We start from the raw sequence: 16,572 nt of genomic DNA on the forward strand, positions 1-16,572 counted from the left end.
GTGAGGTAAAAATGTTAAAGATTATTTATAGGTAAATTACCACAATCCTTTTATGAAGCATCTATTTCTTTAATTCCTAAAAATGATAAAGATCTCACTGAATGTGCATCATACAGACCTCTATCTTTGTTGAATGCGGAATCTAAAATCCTTTCTAAAATATTAGCAATTAGATTGAAGAAGATATTGCCACAAATTGTCTCTGAGGATCAGACAGGATTTATTAAAAATCATTATTCACATTTTAATGTTTGGAGGTTAATGAACATTGTATACACAACTTTATCTAAGACTCCAAAATGTGTTATCTTGCTCGACACCGAGAAGGCATTTGATACACTTGAATGGGAATTTTTTTTTTACTATACTTGATAAATCTAATTTTAGCCCAAAATTTATATTTGGATCCAATTGATATATCATATACCTTTGGCGTCTGTTTCACTAATAATCAGAGATCCCCTTTCTTTAGGCTTTTTCAAGGTACTAGACAAGGCTGTCCTTTGAGCCCCTTACATCAGATATTGGCCTGGAGCCCTTGGCATCGCTATTCGTGATTCCCCCAACATATTTGGTGTTACTCATGGGAATGGGACACATGAAGTATCGCTATATGCAGATGACCTGTCACTATATATTTCTAATTCAGAGGAATCCATTCCTGCAGTAATAACACGACTTGCTCAGTTTAGTAGTTTTTCTGCCTATAAGCTGAATCTTAATAAAAGTGTGCTTTATCCATTAAATATGCAAGTCTCAATGTATAGACAGTCATCATTTCGATTGGTTGCTGATTATTTTATTTATTTGGGTGTTAAAATTACTAAGAAGCTCAACGATTTATTTAAAGTTAATGTTGACCCTTAATTGATCATGTTAAACAATTGTTTACTAAATAGTCCCCATTGTCCTTACCCTTGATTGGTTACATTAATGCTATTAAGATGATTATTTTACCTAAATTTCTGTATCTATTTTGTGCAATATCAATTTTTATCCCTAAATCTTTCTTTTTGATATTATTGATACTAAAATTTCTTCATATATAAGGCAGAATAGAAATTCCTGCCTAAGGAAGAAATATTTACAGAAGTCAAAAAAGGAAGGCGGATCCTAGATTTTATTATTGGGCAATTAATATTCGATATTTAACGTTTTGGACACAAGAGTTGGATGAAACTCCGTGTCCAGGATGGATGAACCTCGAGCGTGAGACTGTACAGGTGTTTTCATTGCCTTTTATTTTAGGGGCTTTTCTCCCCTTTGCACTTACTAAATTGAATAAACAAATGGTAAATCCAATAATTAAACGTACAATAGGAATATGGTTTCAATTTTGTAAATTTTTGGACTGAATAAATATATACTGTCAAGTTCTATTATATCTATTTTTTTTCTTTCAACCATTTAAATTGATCAAGCTTTTCTTTTATGGAAAACGGAAAATTAAGCTTTCGTGACTTATTTATGAATGATTGTTTTATGTCTTTTGAACAGTTTTCTAATAAATATAATTTGCCTAGATCACACTTTTTCAGATATTTACAGATTAGAAACTTTTTGAATGTTATTTTACATTCTGTTCCGATATCACATCAAATTGATGTTACGGAAAAAAAAAGTTCAAATCCGTATTGGAAGAGTTTATTATCATTTATTTATGATTTAATTATGAAAATATGCTTAGATACTTCTGATAAAATTAAGAATGGGTGGGAAAGAGAACTTCGGATACCTTTACATATACAGAAATGCGAGAAAATTCTTCAACTAGAAAATTCCTTCCTCAGTTTGTGTCAGACATGCATTCATACAATTTAAGGTGGTTCATAGGGCTCCTATGACCACTGGTAAGTTAGCTCATTTTTACTGCCATATAAATCCTGTCTGTGATAGAGGTAATTCTGAGGTAGCTTCATTGAAACGTATGTTCTGGTCTTGTCCTCTTCTAAAAATAATATTGGAAATATATATTTGATATTATCTCAGTAGTTCTGCGTATTGATTTACAACCACATCCTATTATTGCAATATTTGGACTACCAGTGATAGACTGTAGTCAACTATCCTCATCAGCTTGTCGTCTAATTGCATTTGTTACATTAATAGCCAGAAGACCCATTTTACTTGAAAGATTCCAATCCCCCTGCTACATTGTAAAGGTTTTCCGAAGCCTTAGCATGTCTAAACTTGGAAAAAAAACGAGTGGTACTGTGGATCCTTCGGTTAAATTTGAAGAGACTCGGAGACCATTTATTCAATATTTTCATATGATGTAAGTTGACCCTTTCCGAATCTTGTGTAATAAGGTTTTGTTCATGTATAGAGGAGCGGAGTTAATGACAAATAATAATTTCAGCCATTGTGATATGACAGCCCAATTTTTGTCTATTTGTTTTTATTTAGTTTAGTGTTTTTTTTCTAGTTTAGGGTGTTTTCCCCTTATAGAATATCTTTTTCATGGTTAGTTGCTATGAGATTGGGAGGTTAAACTATATTTGTCATTTGGAATTGGTGTTTTTACATGTTAACCGTTATTAATGTAATCCCGATCTCTTTATATCATTACTATTATTGCTATGCTTATTAAATTTGAAACTTAATAAAAAGATTGAAAAAGAAAAGGAAATTGGCTGCTACCAGCTGGACCAATCACAGTTCTTGTCGTCTGCGTCTCTGCGACGCGTAGTTACATTTTTAGGAATGTGCGCGTTAGGCTACGGCATACGGTACAGCCTAGGGTGCAGCGTCGGGTACGCGGCTACGTAGAGCCTACGGCGTAGACTGGACGGAGAAGAATAACTCAGGCTTCAATGTGTGGGAAGGGATTCACTTGGTCATCTCAACTACTGAGACACCAGCGAGTTCACACTGGGTAGAGACTGATCACCTGCGCAGACTTTAGGAGGAGATTTTCCCAGCCAAATCAACCAAAGGTGCATCATTGAGTTCACACTGTGGAGAGGTTGTTCATCTGCTGTGACTGAGGGAAGCGATCCACTCAGTCATCTAACCTTACGTAACTTTCACTTCAGCTGGCAGTTTAATATACGGGGTGATAGCTCCCACCCAGCCCGGCCAAACTTCAGAAATCTCATTTGGGTGGATGCTGTGTGATGTGTCCCATGTTACAGATCAGTACCCTGAAATTACAAACGATACACAATATGCAATTAAACGATTCAGCTCTATAATTCTTACTTTGACTATAGGATTAGTAAAGAAAATGAAAAAATAGAAAAAGGGCCCACTCTCTCCATTCATGTCTTCTCATCTCTCCCCAGCAAAAAACCGTGAAAATCTCTCTTCCAAACTCACAAGAAAGAATATTTCTGTCATTGCACAGCCCCACACTCGAAAACCCTATTTCCTCTAGTCGTAACCTAAACATTGCTGCCACAGAGAAACCATTACCTCAGCAGCAAAACATTACAGAGAGGCCGTTACTTTAGCAGTGAAACCTTACAGCGCGTTACACTTACCACACACTGCCGGTTCACACTGGGAGAAAGTTTCAATGAGCTGCATGCTGGATATTTGTCCATCACCATTGCTAAATGCAATTTCGAGAGTGACTGTCGGTGCTGAACTCTGCAATTATTGCTGCTGCTCACCACACCCAGTTCTGCACCCTGGTCACTGGGCATGAGAGAGGTTTCTTGTGCTGCATATTCACTTTTAATGGGACTAGATCTGTGACAAATAAATCAGTTCTATATTAAACGCTGTCTCCGGTACTTAGTGAGTTTATTACACACCTAGTGTACAGCAGAGAGTCAACTCAGGCCGGCTGGACCCTGCCAGTGATTCTGTTCCACAGCAGATCTTTCAAATCCTCCCCTGTTGTTGACCTCTCACTGTCCCTGTGAATGAGTTCCAAATAGTCACCACTCTGTGGGTGAAGAGGTTTCCCTTGAATTCTCTGCAGACCGAAGAAGTCGAGCTGACTGCAGTTCTGTCTGAGATGTTCTTCGTCCCTCAAATCTCTATGCATCACAAAGAGGAAGTAGTATTCTAAAGCTCAGGTGACAAAACCGTGGCTGATAAGAGAAACCAAAGAAAACATAAAAACCAAAGAGAGGGCATAGAGCAAAAATCACTAGTATGTTGGAGGATTGGGAAGATTTTAAAAACCAACAGAATGCAACTAAAATAATTAAGAAGGAAATGATGGAACACTTAAGTGAGCTAGCCGGTAATATTAAAGAGGATACCAAATGTTTCTTCAGGTAATTGTACTGTAAAAGAAAGGCGGAAGCGGATATCAAACCACTGAAAAGTGATGATGGAGAGGTAGTAATGGGCTGGGGGTGCAAGGTGATGGCAGATGAACTGAATATCTCTCGAAGACCCCGGCAGGAATATGGAAGTACCAGAGGTCAGTGGACTGAATGTGTGAAGTTACGTTACTCGGGAGAAGGTTCTTGGGAAACAGAGATGGTCTGAAGGTAAATAGGTTCCCTGGATCAGATGGTATACACCACAGAGATCTGAAAGAGGTGGCTGAAGAGATGTGGAGGCGTTAGCAATGATTTTTCGAGTATCGTTAAGGAAATAAAATCCTAAGTTAGTTTTCCCTTCACTACTCCCCCTCTCGCAGTTTCACCTATCACCGACCACTTCTTCTACCCTTTTCACCCCCACACTTCTTCCTCTGACGTCTCATCTTTTCTTCCCCCCAGTCCTGATGAAGGGTCTGGGCCCGAAACGTCGACTGTTTACTATTTCCCATATAAGCTGCCTGGCCTCCTAGGTTCCTCCAGCATTTTGTGTTTGTGTTGCTTGGATTCCCAGCATCCACAGAACGTTGCAGTTGATACAGATAAGAGACAGATAGTTTGGAGTAAAGCTGCAGTCTGCAAAATGACTTCGATAGGTTTGGTGAACGGACAACGAAGTCGTGGATGAAATGTACGGAAATGTACAGTGTATGCAAATGTACGGTCATGTACAATTGTGGAAGGAATAAGGGCGTAGAGAAAAAATAAATAAATGGGAGAAAATTCAAAAATCAGAGGTGCATAAGTACTTGGGAATCCTTGAGCAGGAGTACCTAAAGGTTTGCTTGCAGATTGTGTTGATGAAGGATGACAACTGTAATGTTAGCATATAAGAACAAGGATGTGACTCTGTAGCTTTAAAACGCATTGGTCAGATCGCTCTTCGTGTATTGTGAGCAGTTTACAACCTGCAAAAACAGATGTGCTCATACTGGAGCGGGTCCGGAGAACGTTTACGGGAATGATTCCAGCAACGAAAGGGCTAACGAATGAGGAGCGTTAGATAGCTTTGACCCTGCACTCGCTGGTATAGAAGAAAGAGAGGGGATCTCATTGAAACCTATTAAATATTGAAAGGCCTCGACAGCGTGGCTCTGAAGAAGATGAACACTATACTGTGTGAGTCTGGGACCACAGGTCACAACCTCAATGTATCGGACATCCACTGAGAGCAGAGATGAGGAGGATTTTCTTTAATCAGGGAGTGGTAAATCTTTAGAATTTATTGCCACGGACGGAGTAGAGGCCAAGTCATTGAGTGTATTTTAAATGGATGTTGAAAGATTATGGGGAGAAGGCAGGAGAATGGGGTTGAGAGATAATCAATTGGACAGGAACGAATGGCGGAGGAGACTCGATTGACTGACCAGCCCCTGTCTGATATCTCATGGCTCATGGTCTGAAGAAGAGGCCGGTGAGGTTGCATTAGGGTTAGGATTTTGTTAGGGTATCCACGTCTGGATTATTGTATTCAGTTATAGGAAAGAGGACGCTAAGCTGGAATAAGTGCAGAAAAGATTTACGAGAATGCTGCCGATACTCGAGGCACTGAGTTCTGGAGAGAGGTTGGGCAGGTTGGGACTTCACACCTTGAAGTGCTGGAGATTGAGGTGACATTATGCAGGTGTTCCACACTATGAGTGTACATAAATGGGGAATGTGCGCAGTTGAGTGATCTCGGCCTTTTCTCCTTGGAGCGACTGAGGATGAGAGGTGACCTGATAGACGTGTATAAGATGATGAGAGACATTGATCGTGTGGATAGTCAGAGGCTTTTTCCCAGGGCTGAAATGGTTGCCACAAGAGGACACAGGTTTAAGTTGCTGGGGAGTAGGTACAAAGGAGATGTCAAGGGTAAGTTTTTTACACAGAGAGTGGTGAGTGCGTGGAATGGGCTGCCGGCAACGATGGTGGAGGCGGCTACAATAGGGTCTTTTAAGAAACTACTGGATAGGTACGTGGAGCTTAGAAAAATAGAGGGCTATGGGTAAGCCCAGTAATTTCTAATGTCGGGACATGTTCCTCACAATTTTGTGGGCTGAAGGACCTGTATTGTGCTGTACGTTTTATATGTTTACTTTTCTTTTACCCCATTTTTGTGGAATCAACAACCAGAGGGCACCGGTTTAAGGTGAGAGAGGATTGATTTAATAGTGATCCCGGGGGACAATTATTAATCCACTCACTTCCGGTTCATTGTTTAACTAACATGATGAGGGCACTGTCAGGTTGGAGGAGCAACAACTCATATTACATCCGGGTAGTTTACAACCTGATGACATGAACATCGACATCTTTAACTTCTACCTCTACCTTTTTTTTCATCAACCCACAGGCCCGTCTCCTCCATTCTGTCTCCACACTTCTCTCTTCCCCACTGCGGATCGTCTCCCTCTGGTTCCTCTTTTACTTCCTTTTGTCCCATGGCCCGCTCTCTTATCGTATCAGATTCCTTCTTTTCAGTCCTTTGCATTTTCCACCTACCACCTCACAGCCTCTCACTTCATCTCCCACCTCGCCCACCCACTCACCTTCACTCTTATCTGGCTTCACCTATCACCTACCAGCTTGGACTCTTTCCACACCCCGCACCATCTTATTCCGGCTTATCCCACTTCCAGTCCTGATGAAGGGTCTTGGCAGGAAATCTCTGTTTTGCTTTATCCCCTCTATAGAAGCTACCTGACCTCCTGACTTCCTCCAACATTTTGTGTCTGTTACTCTGCATCTCCAACATCTGCAGAATCGCATCGGGACAGAGTGCAGAATGCAGAGAGAACATCGGGTCTCACTAATGTCGAGGAGGCCACACCTGGAAAACTGAAAACAGTAGATAACCCCAACAAGCACGATGTTGAAAAGTTGCCTCATATGGAAGGACTGTTTAGGACCCTGACTAGTGGTGAGGAGAGTGGTTTGGGGCATCTCTGGCACTTCATCCACTTGCAGTTGGCTTCCAGCCCCTACACCCCTTCTTATCGCTGTAAACCTCTCCCTTTTGTGGACAACACTGCCACTTGATGGTGATTTACCACAATAACAGGACCCCCTGATTTGTGGACTCCATTGTCACCAGGTCGCAATAACGCTGAGAAACAGAAATGTGATGCTGCAGCCTGCTGAAATGTTTCTTCAAGATTCAGGGTTGTTTAATTCCATTTCCAGCAGACACGTGTAAATGAGGTCGAAATAATTATTACTCCGGCTCCAATACAACACAACACAATAGTAACAACATATATCCACAGCTTATATACTGTGCATGCATTGATTGCATGTTCATAAAGTGACGCTCGGCATAGGATGCCTGCATATAAGATGACAGACAGGAAATGATAAAGTAGAGGTGTTTGGTGTTGTGGAAGTATGGGTTAGTGGGCAGAGATATTTATCAGCTTTACTGCTTGGGAAAAGTAGCTGTCCCAGAGGCTGGTAGTCCTGGTGAGGACGCTGCGTATCTACCCCCGATGGGAGTGAGACAAATAGTCCATGAGTGTGATGGGTGAAGGTAGATTGTGAAAATTAGGTTGGTGCTTGATCTCAAGAGAGGGAATTTGGAAAATACCAATGAGATGCCTTTTAGATCAGCTTGGAATTGTGTAGCCGGCTGGTGGCGTAGTGGCATCAGTGGCGGGAGGTCCTGAGTTTGAATCCAGCCGGCACCCATCTGTGCTGGGTTAAGAGCTGGTGATCTCTTAAAAAAAAATCTCACCCGGCAGAAGGCAAATACAACAATGGCAAGCCATTGCTGTAACTAGCCTCGCACACGATTTCCCAATACGTCAGAGGAAATCGCCCGCTAAGTTGAAAATTCCGGATGTGACCTACCTTCCCTTTGCAATTGTGCCCACTAGGGAAAAGTTAATTCTGGAATGGACCAAATTTGATTGGGGAGCTTTTGGAAAAGGGAGCATGTGGATACAGTGATAATAACATGACTGAATTCACCCTTCACTTTGAGAGGGGAAAGGTAAAACAAGATGCATCATTATTAGTGGAGTGAGGGGAACTACGGAGGCACTGGAGAAGAGCTTACCAAAGTTGATTGGAAGGGGACACTAGCAGGGATGATGGCAGAATAGCAATGGCTGGAGTTGCTCCACTTGACAGCCTCAGGGTTGAAGAGAAACAAATCATATTCCACCTACGTAGCTCCAACCTGAAGGCATGAATATCGATTTCTCCTTCCAGTGAAAAAAAATCACAGCCCATTGCCTTTCCTTCTACTTACTCCCGAATAACGTAACTTTACACATTCTGACCACTGACATTTGGGACTTTCATATTCCTGCCAGTGCCTTCCACAGATAAGAGTGAGTACAATACTTATTCAGTTCATCAGCCATCACCTTTCACCCTCACACCATTATTCCCTCTCCAGCATCATTCTCCAGTGGTTTGATATCCATTTCTGTCTCTCTTTTACACAATATGTACCTGAAATTAAAAATGGTATCCTCTTTAATATTACTGGCTAGCTAATCTATTCCTTCTTAATGGTTTTGGTTGCATTCTGTTCATTTTTAAAACTTTCCAATTCTCTAACTGCCTAGTAATTTTTGTTCTGTGCCCTCTTTGGTCTTTATGTTGTCTTTGGTTTCTCTTAGCAGCTACGGTTTTGTCACCTTACCTTTAGAATACTACTTCCTCTTTGTGATGTGTATATCCCGTCACTTCCAGATTGCTTCCAGAAATTCCAGCCATTGCTGCTCTGTTTTCATCCCTGCCCGTGTTCTTTCCAAATCAATTTTGACCAATTTTTCTCTCAGGCCTCTCTAATTCTCTTTTTATTCATATCTGACTTCAGTTTCTCCTTCTCTAATGTCGGGGTGAATTTGATCAGATTAAGATCACTTGTCCCGAAGGGTTCCTTGAACTCATGTGACCTAATTAATTCCGGTTCATTACAACACCCAATCCAGAATAGCTGATCCCCAAGTGGGCTCAACCACGAGCTGCTCTAAAAAAAAAGCATCTTGTAGGCATTCTAGGAATTCCTCCTCTTGAGACCAACACCATCCTGATTTTCCTAATCACCTGCATGGCAATCCCCCATGACTATTGTAACATTGCCCGTTTGGCACTCATTTTCTATCTCTCATTGTAATTTGTGGACCATATACTTACTACTGTTTTGGGGTCACTATACAATTCCCATCAAGGATTTTTTTGTACATTTGCTGTTCCTTAATTCTACCCACAGATTCCACACTGCCCAACCCTATGCCACCTTTTATCTAATGATTTTATTTAATATTTTACCAACAGAGCCACATAACCCCACGGCCGGCTTGTTATTTCACTAAACATATAAATATCTGGGAAACAGGAAGACCTGCAGATGCAAGAAATCGAGAGAAATTCACACAAAGTGCTGGAGAAGCTCAGCAGGTCAGGCAGCATCTATGGATGGGAATCAACATTTCCGGCCATGACCCTTCACCGGGACTCTTGATAACCACGTATCTGGAAAATCAACAAGCAAAAGCAACAGAAAGTAGTGCAATATAGGGAAAACCTTTGACAAAATTTATTTCAAGGCTTTAAAAAACTGCCGAACAGAGCTCACTAGTTAACAAATACAACAAAGGCAATAAACACTTCCATCAATACCGACATTGACTTTTTTAACTGAAAATATCTTAGTCCCATTTCAATCAGTAAAATTTACAAAGATAAGTAAGAACTGAAATGACAAGATTAGAAAAGACTATTTACACTCAAACCCACTGAGATTAACACTACCTTGGACAGAAGGAGGAAGAGCACATGAGAAAAAAATCACATAAGACCATAAGACAAAGGAGCAGATTCGGCCATTTGGCCCATCGAGTCTGCTCCACCATTTCATCATGAGTGGATCCAATCTGCCCTTTAGTCCCATTCCCCCACCTTCTCACCATAACCTTTGATGACTTGACTACTCAGATACCTATCAATCTCTGCCTTAAACACACCCAATGACTTGGCCTCCACTGCTGCCCGTGGCAACAAATTCCACAGATTCACCACCCTCTGACTCAAAAATTCTCTTCGCATCTCTGTTCTGAATGGGCGCCCTGTAAACCTTAAGTCATGCCCTCTTGTATTAGACTCCCTCAGTCACTCTTGAAATTGCATTCATCAACGGGGATGGACAAATATCCAGCCTACAGGTTATTGAGACTTTCCCCCCAGTGTGAACCCAGTCGTGTGTTACAAGGTTAGATGACTGAGTGAATGCCTTCCCATATTCACAGCAGTTGAACGGCCTCTCCACAGGGGAACACAATGATGCAGCCTTGGTGGAGAGGGTTGAGAGAATCTCTTCCCAAAGTTTGAGCGGACGATCGGCCTCTAAGTGGTGTGAACTCCCTGGTGTTTTAATAGATGACATGATCGTGTGAATGCCTTCCCACATTCACAGGTCTACGGCTTCTCCCGAGTAGAACTCACTTGTGTGCCAGCAGATTAGATGACAGAGTGAATCCCTTCTCACAATCTGAGCGGGTGAAATCCCTCTCTGCAGTGTGAACTGACTGGTGAGTCACTAGGTGAGATGATTTGGTGACTCCCTTTCCACAGTCTGAGTAGGTGAACAGCTTCTCCCCAGTGTGAACCCGCTGGTGACTCTGTAGGTTAGATGACTGAGTGAATCTCTTCCCACAGTCTGAGCAGGTGAACAGCTTCTCCCCAGTGTGAACTTGCTGGTGTCTCTGTAGGTTAGATGACTGAGTGAATCTCTTCCCACAGACTGAACAGGTGAAGTCCCTCACTGCAGTGTGAACTGACTGGTGAGTCAGTAGGTGAGATGATGTGGAGAATCTCTTCCCACAGTCTGAGCCACACAACCCCATCAGTTCCAATATCCAGATCACTGACAAACCATGTGAGAAGTAGCGGACCGTATACTGACCCCTGAAGACCACAAGTCACTGCTGGCCAACCAGAAAAGGCCCCTTTTATTCCCTCTTGCTGCCTCTTGGCTGTCAGCCATTCCTCTATCCATGCCAGTATTACTTCGGATTTTTATCCTGTTAAGCAGTTTCATGTGTGACACCTTATCAGATGCCTTCTGAAAATCCAAGTAAATGATATCCACCGCCTCTCGTTTGTCCATCCTGCTTATGACTTCCTCGAAGATCTGTAACAGACTTGTCAGGCAAGATTTCCCTGTACAGAACCCATGCTGGCTTTGACTTATTATATCATTAGTCTCCTAGTACCCCAAAACTTCATCTGTTATCAAGTGATTCTTGACGTGTCATGACCAGTGCATCTGTTATCTCTCCAGCAACCTCTCTCAGGACTCTGGGATGTAGTCCATCTGGTCCAGGTGACTTATCCACTTTAAGAACCTGAGTTGGCCTAGCACGTTTTCCTTTGTAATAGCAATGGCACTCACTCCTGCTCCCTGACACTCACGGATCTCTGGCACACTGGTAGTGTCTTCCACAGACAAGACGGATGCAAAGTACCTATCAAATTCATCTACCATCTCTTCCCCATTTGTACCCAATGAGCATCATTTTCCAGTGGTCCAATATCAACTCTCGCCTCCCTTTCGTATATTTTATAACTGGTTTATATTATTGTATAGTTTGTTGTCATATTTCACCTTTCCGCTTACAGCTTTTATTTTAAATTTGCCTGTTGTTGGATGTTAAAAGGTACCCAATTATCCAACCTACTACTCACTTTTGCTACCTTATATGCTTTTATACAGTCCTTAACTTCCTTTGTCAGCCACGACAGCCTAGCCCCGCTGTTTGAGAACTACGTCTGTGGGACATATCTATCCTGCACATTATGAACTATTCCCAGAAACGTCAGCCATTTATGCTCTGGCGTCTTCTCCACCTGCATCCTCCAATCCACCTGGTGAATCACCTTTCTCACGCCTCTGTAATTCCCTTTCATTCCTTTGTGATACTACACATGTGACCTGTGCTTCTCCCTCACAAATTGCAGTAGGAATTCAATCATATTATGATCACTGCCTTCTAATGGTTCATTTACATTAACCTCCATAATAAGATCTGGGTTATTACACAACACCCAATGTAAGATAGCAGTTCCCCGAGTAGGCTCAACCATCAGCTGCTCTAAAAAGCCATTTCGTTTGCATTCAATACATCCCCTCTTTTGCGATCTCACGCCAATCTGACTTTCCCAATCCTCCTGCAGATTGAAGTCACCCACTACAGCTGTGTCATTAAATTTATTACATAAATGCCAAACATTCAGCTGTACCTGGGGCAGAAGTGAGGATACATGCTTTTACCAAGGAGAGAAGGTTTTTTTGAAGCTGAAAGGCCTGAAGGTAGATAAGACACCGCAGAGTTCAGAAAGAGGTAGCTGAAGAGATTGTGAAGGCATTAGAGTCATAAAACACTACAACACAGGAAAATGCCATTCGGCCAGTCTAGTCCGTGCTAAAGCATTAATCTTCCGAGTTCCAACAACTTCCACCTGGACCATAGCCCTCCATATGCTTCTCATCCAGTGACCTAAGCAAACTTCTCTTAAAGATGACAATCGTCCCTGCCACTTGCTCTGGCAGCTCGGTGCACACTCTCCCCGCCTCTGAATGAAGAAGTTCCCCCCTTAGTTTTCTCTTCAAGTGATGAGTAATGATCTATCAGAAATCACTAGATTTTGGAACGGTTCTGGTGGACCAGAAATTTGCAAATGTCACTCCACTCTTTAAGAAGAGAGGGGGCACAAGAAAGAAAATTATTGGACAGTTAGTCTGACCGTAGTGGTCAGGAAGATGTTAGAGTGTACTAAGAGTGTGTTTTTTTGGGTACTGTAATTGGGGAAACATGATGAAGTAGGCCAAAGTCAGCCGGATTCTTTCGAGGAAATCTTGACTGACAAAGCTCTTGGAATACTTTGCGGAAATAACAGGCAAGATAGATAAAGCAGAGGCAGCGTATGTTGTTTGCTTGGATTTTCAGATGATCTTCAACAAGGTACCCCATGCAAGGCTTATTGAGAAAGTAAGGAGGCCTGGGATCCAAGGGCACATTGCTTTGTGGATCCAGAACTGGCTTGCTCACAGAAGACAAAGAGTGGTTGTAGGCTGGTCATATTCTGCATGGAGGTCGGTGACCAGTGGTCTGCTTCCGGGATCGGTTCTGGGACCCCTACCCTTCGTGACTTTTATAAATGACCTGGATGAGGAAGTGGAGGTATGGGTTAGTAAATTTGCTGATGACACAAAGGTTGGGTTAGGTTGCAGGGGGATATTGATAGTCTGCAAACCTGGGCTGAGAAGTGGCAAATGGAGTTCAACCCAAAGAAGTGTGATGTGGTTCATTTTCTTCGGTCTAATATGATAGAATATAGTATTAATGGTAAGCCTCTTGGCAGTGTGGAGGAACAGAGGGATCTTGGGGACGGAGTCCATAGGACACTCAAAGCTGCTATGTAGGTTGCCTCTGTGGTTAAGAAGCCATACTGTGCATTGGCCTTAATCAACCGCAGGCTTGAGTTTAAAAGCCGAGATGTAATGTTGCAGCTATACAGGACTTTGGTCAGACCACACTTGGAATACTGTGCTCAGTTCTGGTCGCCAAACTACAGGAAGGATGTGGAAGCCATAGAAAGGGTGCTGAGGAGATTTACGAGGATGTTGTTTGGATAGGGGAGCATGCCTTTTGAGAATAGGTTGAGTGAACTCAGTCTTTTCTCCTTGGAGTGATGGAGGAAGAGAGGTGACCTGATAGCGGTGTACAAGAAAATGAGAGACATTGATCGTGTGGATAGTTCGAGGCTTTTTCCCAGGGCTGAAATTGCTAGCACGAGAGGGCATAGTTTGAAGATGCTTGGAAGTAGGTACAAAGGAGATGTCAGGGGTAAGTTTTTGACACAGAGAGTGGTGAGTGCTTGGAATGGGCTGCCAGCAATGGTGGTGAAGGCGGACACGATAGGGTCTTTTAAGAGACTCCTGGATAGGTACACGGAGCTGAGAAAAATAGAGAACTGTAGGTAACCCTTGGCATTTCTAGAGCAAGGACATGTTCGGCATCGCTTTGTGAGCCAAAGGGCCTGTAACGTGCTGCAGGTTTTCTATGTTTCTAAGGTGCTGCACGTGAGGCTGCTGAACAGGATCACAGCTCATGGAATTACAGGAAAGATACTTGTACTGACAAGGGAGAAAGAGTCAGAATAATGTGGGCAATTCTGTTTTGCTGTCGGTAACTAATGCTGTTCTGCAGGGGTCAGTATTGAGACCGCATCGTTTCATGTTAAATCTGAATGATACGGATGATGGAATTGATACCTTGGTGACGAACATTGCAGTTGATACAAGGATAGGTAGGGGACAGGTAGTTTAGAGAAAAGTGGGAGTCTGCAGAAGGACTTCGATAGGTCTGGAGAATGCCAGCAAAGTAGCAGTTGAAATACAGTGTATGCAAGTCATGTATATTTGGTAGAAGTAATTGGGTGTAGAAAAAAAATGGGAGAAACTTGAAAAAATTAGAGGTGCATAAGTGCTTGTGAGTCCTTGAGCAAGAGGCGCTAAAGGTTTGCTTGTAGATTGAGTTGATTAAGGATGACAACTGCAATGTTAGCAATATAAGAGCAGGGATGCGATACTATAGCTTTATAACGCATTGGGCAGATCACTGTTGATGTATGGTGAGCAGATTCTGACCTGTACTTCCGACTTATTATCTGAGCAAAAGATGTGTTCTTATTGGAGTGGGTCCGGAGAAGTTTCAAAGAATGATTCCAGGAAGACCAAGAGTGGATGCCCTGGATGAGGAAGTACGTGGGAAGGGATTCACTCAGTCATCCACCCTACAGAAATTTATCAATATCCACTGCTGCTGATTTCCACACACAAATAAATCAAAAGGGATATGCCTAATCAAAACGATAATTAATCGATCAATAGCCCCCAAACAACACGGCACAGCCGGACACATAACAGGGGACTTTACATCTCACAACACTGGATTCAGTTACGAAACCGGTGATTAATGTTGTTTTCCCTCTGAAATCATAAGAAACGCACATTAAGGTGCATTTAAATGTGAGTGCATCCCCACAGGTGACGTCACACAGACCCCATCGCGCCTGACGTCAGGCATGGGCTTCCCATACCGGGATCTGCCCTTACGTGCACAGCGTCTTACGTCATCCATGCGCTGGTAAGCTCAGGCTTTATCAGTTTAATAGCTGGGCTAATAATCACGTGACGAACCCTTCCCCACTGCTGTCAACAGAGGATTCAGGGTCTGCGCAATTCCCATTGGTGCAAAGCAATGTCGATCACTTGTTACCACCAAGTCCAGAGGGCCTTACCCCCACTGAGTTCGCCTCCCGCTCCGGCCTCAAACTCCATATCACAGCGGAGTAAATCTCCGTTTTTTGATTTATTTCCATTTCCCTCCAAGGGAAGTTGGGGCATTTGTGAAGCGTCTTCTGCGGCCGGAGTCTGATGTGTCACCGAGAGGTAGGAGGAGACTGCTCGGCCCGTCGGTTTGATGCCAGTTCCCTGGGGAGGGAGAGGAGGGATTTTATTGAAAGGGTGAAGATGATGTGAGAGGGGGCGGACAGGATGTTTGTCCCGGTGGAAATCTGTGGAAAAATCTGAGCCCACGGTGGTGGTGAGCAGAGGGATTCACATTGGGGGGGAAACACCGGCAGACGGTTGACCTGCAAGTGGGGCCAATGACAGGGGTAGGAGGTGAGTGGTTGGGGCAAAACGGGGCTGCGGAAGATGGACATTTTTTGCACAGAGGATTAACAAAGTGGTTAGCGAGTATTTGTTATAGAGAGTGCAATGAAGTTTCAACAGACTGATCCCTGAAATGGTTGGGTCATCATATGAAGGAAGATCAAATGTGATAACCCTTTCATTTAGAGAATCGAGGACTGAGAGGTGAACACATTGAAATGCACATCATTACCGGTTGAACCAGGGATCCCAGTCTCTGAAAAAGGGGGTGGATGCCTATATTTTATAATATAACCCCTATTGTTTTACCTTTACCTCCTCTCCCAGTTTTATGCTTGCCCTGGTCCTTCACACCCCCTTACCTGCTTAAGATTCAGCCCAGTAGCAACAGTCAGCAATTCATTCTTTTTGGCTTTTCCTAATGCCTTAGGGGTTGTTGCTTCCAGAAATTTATAAATGTCCACTGCTGCTGATTTCCACACACAAATAAATCAAAAGGGATTTCCCCAATCAAATCGATAATTCATCGATCAATAGCCCCCAAATTTGTTCATATCCCAGACGCAGGTCCCAAATTTGTTATGAACCAGAATGCTTTAGAAACAAGCCAGCAGCAATAGA

At 42.8% G+C, this 16,572-nt stretch overlaps 1 protein-coding gene across 1 annotated transcript in view; it reads left to right on the top strand.

The window, feature by feature from the left end:
• LOC140721717 (uncharacterized) overlaps window positions 1-16,572 on the top strand; it is a 75,693-nt gene that overhangs the window by 8,196 nt on the left and 50,925 nt on the right. The window lies entirely within an intron of this gene.

This window comes from Hemitrygon akajei, unplaced genomic scaffold (assembly GCF_048418815.1).
Source record: "Hemitrygon akajei unplaced genomic scaffold, sHemAka1.3 Scf000060, whole genome shotgun sequence".
NCBI classification, from domain to species: domain Eukaryota; kingdom Metazoa; phylum Chordata; class Chondrichthyes; order Myliobatiformes; family Dasyatidae; genus Hemitrygon; species Hemitrygon akajei.